Source organism: Carassius carassius, chromosome 23 (assembly GCF_963082965.1).
Source record: "Carassius carassius chromosome 23, fCarCar2.1, whole genome shotgun sequence".
Taxonomy (NCBI): domain Eukaryota; kingdom Metazoa; phylum Chordata; class Actinopteri; order Cypriniformes; family Cyprinidae; genus Carassius; species Carassius carassius.
In genome coordinates, this window is record NC_081777.1 from 17279879 (window position 1) to 17283945 (window position 4067).

The 4067-nt window shown below is 38.0% G+C and overlaps 1 long non-coding RNA gene across 1 annotated transcript; it reads right to left on the bottom strand.

Annotated features, from left to right (window-relative positions):
- Positions 1-354: 354 nt before the first annotated feature.
- LOC132101924 (uncharacterized) lies at positions 355-3809 on the bottom strand. Its single transcript, XR_009423238.1, has 3 exons — positions 3668-3809; positions 1620-1710; positions 355-569 (listed from the first exon to the last, which is right to left on the bottom strand). It is a non-coding gene; the product is annotated as an uncharacterized LOC132101924 (long non-coding RNA).
- Between the last annotated feature and the right edge of the window lie 258 nt (positions 3810-4067).

A 4067-nucleotide genomic window follows, 5' to 3' on the forward strand; every position in this document is an offset into this window, starting at 1 on the left:
ATGAAGACATGCATGTCAAGTGTGCAATATCATCTATAAAACTCAATCAGCACAGCATCAAATAAACACTGATTGTCCGTACAATGGAAGAAAGATAAAGTGTTCAGGAAAACAAACACCTGCTACATAAAAATGCAGAAATATAACTTTAACAATAACATCATTCACTTCATGACTGGAACTAGGGGATGGCTGTGCATTAATATGTCCTTTACTAAAACTCCTGATGAGAACTGATGCTTTTTTTATGATAAGAGCACCAGAAGTAAAGTTTACTGTATGAAGCTTGAAAAAGAGAACACAATGCTTTATCAATATGAAAATACTATTTTTAACTATTGTTGTCATCACTGGTTCTGTATACAGTACAGTATATGGGTTGCTGGAAGGTCACAATGTATTCATTATAAGCTTAATTAAAACAAAGCTACATCTTCTGCAAAAATCAAACCTCTGCAAAGTCTAAAGTCACTGATCCAGGAACCATTTCTGTGTGTGTGGGGAATAAAGAGTTAAAGAGGTGAGTCCTTGTGCATGATGGAGAACTACAGTGTTATCTGCAAGCAATCCTGTAAGACAGAAAGGAAGGAAATATTATTTCATTACATGCAACATTACTGTGTTTTTTTTTAGACCATGAAAGCATCCTCTGCAAAGATGCTGTATAATTAAATGTTAAATGCATCCATTATTAAAAGCAAGTCATTAATAGCAATTTCTACTCATGGAGATCACGCATAGTGGGAACATGAAATGATGGGGCTTATTTGAAATAATTTAATGAGAAGCCAATGAACAATATACACTTTCTGACTGTGTGGGGCAACTGATTTTCCAATATTGTGATAGTGTCAGATGAGATTGTCCAGGGGCTTGTACAATATCATATAAGTGTTAAATTGAATTACTGAATTATTAAGACTTTGATGTGCGACTGTATTTAGGGATCATTTTAAAGACGTTTCCCCTTTCCAAATACCCACACTTGAGGTCTTAGTCACGTGAGAGCTTGTGTACGTGACAGTGCATGCACAAGACTGTCCCCGGTCTTAATAATGCCAAAGCGCAGCATCCTTCACACACACTAAACCTCTCCAATACTGCTCCGGAGCGCTATACAACGCTTAGTGTATCCCATCATGCATCATGTTTTGGAATTAATCATGAGACTTTTTGCAGAGATCTCACAAGAGGTCACGCAAACCTTTCCAATGTATGTGAAATGTTAATAATAATAATTAGATATTGAGAATAATTTAGAAGTAAAACAAAGTGTTGCACGTTTTCTTGGAGCACAGAAAAGTATATTTATTTTGTACATCATTTGCAACTGCTTTTTATCACTTAATTAGAAGCACCACAAATTAAATTGTCATCTTTAATAGGGACTATTGAAAAGACATTTAGAAGTTTATTTCAAAATGCTAAGTTGAAACGAACTTTGTCATGTTAAGATCGACACACACTTGGGATCTTCATGCTCACTTGGGCCAAATAAAAGAAATGTGCAAAGATGGCAAGTGTGGGAATTTGGACCGTACAACAGTTTAAGAAACAACAAATGCAGTGCAAATGATAACAGCAGGAATTTTTGATAAAAGGGTCAAACTATCACAGACCACCCTCTGCAGCTTTCTGTCTTCTCCATTTCTGAAGGAATACCTCTCCACAAACACCACTGGGGTGACTGCTTCTTTTACGTCTTTTCAGCTAAAAAATTAATACAAGGGGAAAGAAAATAAAACAGAATTATATACAGAATGTTAATAGTGATCTGTGATAAAAAAAATATTTAAGATATAAACTAATATGAATGAACTGCAAGCAGGGAAAAATGTTTTTTGTTTTGTTTTTTGATTTACATTAAAAAGGTATTACAAGCATGGTACAGTAAATGTGATTACTGTGAAATATGTCATATAAAAGCACATTAAAACACTATCATTACAGTGATACAACTATAGTTATTTTGGTGATTATTGTGCTATTACTATACCATAGTAAAACTACAGTTACTGTGGTAAAAAAAACATGGTAAATGTCTTGTTTACTGGGTTTTACCTACAGTCATGGCCAAAATTTTTGATAATTACATAAATATTGGAAATTGGAAAAGTTGCTGCTTAAGTTTTTATAATAGCAATTTGCATATACTCCAGAATGTAATGAAGAGTGATCAGATGAATTGCATAGTCCTTCTTTGCCATGAAAATTAACTTAATCCCAAAAAAACCTTTCCACTGCATTTCATTGCTGTCATTAAAGGACCTGCTGAGATCCTATCAGTAATCGTCTTGTTAACTCAGGTGAGAATGTTGAGGAGCACAAGGCTGGAGATCATTACTGTATGTCAGGCTGATTGGGTTAGAATGGCAGACTTGACATGTAAAAGGAGGGTGATGCTTGAAATCATTGTTCTTCCATTGTTAACCATGGTGACCTGCAAAGAAACGCGTGCAGCCATCATTGCGTTGCATAAAAATGGCTTCACAGGCAAGGATATTGTGGCTACTAAGATTGCACCTAAATCAACAATTTATAGGATCATCAAGAACTTCAAGGAAAGAGGTTCAATTCTTGTAAAGAAGGCTTCAGGGCATCCAAGAAAGTCCAGCAAGCGCCAGGATCGTCTCCTAAAGAGGATTCAGCTGCAGGATCGGAGTGCCACCAGTGCAGAGCTTGCTCAGGAATGGCAGCAGGCAGGTGTGAGCGCATCTGCACGCACAGTGAAGCGAAGACTTTTGGAAGATGGCCTGGTGTGAAGAAGGGCAGCAAAGAAGCCACTTCTCTCCAAAAAAAAACATCAGGGACAGATTGATCTTCTGCAGAAACTATAGTGAATGGACTGCTGAGGACTGGGGCAAAGTCATATTCTCCGATGAAGCCCCTTTCCGATTGTTTGGGGCATCTGGAAAAAGGCTTGTCCGGAGAAGAAAAGGTGAGCGCTACCATCAGTCCTGTGTCATGCCAACAGTAAAGCATCCTGACACCATTCATGTGTGGGGTTGCTTCTCATCCAAGGGAGTGGGCTCACTCACAATTCTGCCCAAAAACACAGCCATGAATAAAGAATGGTACCAAAACACCCTCCAACAGCCACTTCTTCCAACAATCCAACAACAGTTTGGTGAAGAACAATGCATTTTCCAGCACGATGGAGCACCGTGCCATAAGGCAAAAGTGATAACTAAGTGACTCGGGGGACCAGAATGTTGAAATTTTGGGTCCATGGCCTGGAAACTCCCCAGATCTTAATCCCATTGAGAACTTGTGGTCAATCCTCAATAGGCGGGTGGACAAACAAAAACCCACTAATTCTGACAAACTCCAAGAAGTGATTATGAAAGAATGGGTTGCTATCAGTCAGGATTTGGCCCAGAAGTTGATTGAGAGCATGCCCAGTCGAATTGCAGAGGTCCTGAAAAAGAAGGGCCAACACTGCAAATACTGACTCTTTGCATAAATGTCATGTAATTGTTGATAAAAGCCTTTGAAACGTATGAAGTGCTTGTAATTATATTTCAGTACATCATAGAAACAACTGAAACAAAGATCTAAAAGCAGTTTAGACGCAAACTTTTAGAAAACTAATTCTCAAAACTTTTGGCCACGACTGTACTATTGTAGATGTCATGGTTACCATGATTTTACTACAAATGCAACTTACATCTTTGAACCTGAAATGAATATAAAACGGATCCCAGGTCTATGGCACGTCACGTGACAGATAGAGTTTAATCACCCCAGTTAGCAGCTGTGTTCATTTAGTTAAACACTATGAAACTCAAAGAAAGCCTCGGATGACCGATATAATACAGAGATACATAAGGCACTCATCTGATTAATAAAGAAGACAGAATACATTTTATAACAGGCATTAAAAGAGCATATTTACTACTAACGCAACCTGCGGCTCTTGTAAACTGATGGCAAGTATCGCGATGTGTTCTGAATGAGACTTCTTGAACGTGATTTCATAGCGATAAACATCTCATGTCAGTGACGCTAGAGGCACTTGACCATGCTTCAGTTTTTGACTCTTTGGGAGTGAGAATGGCTTGACGCAC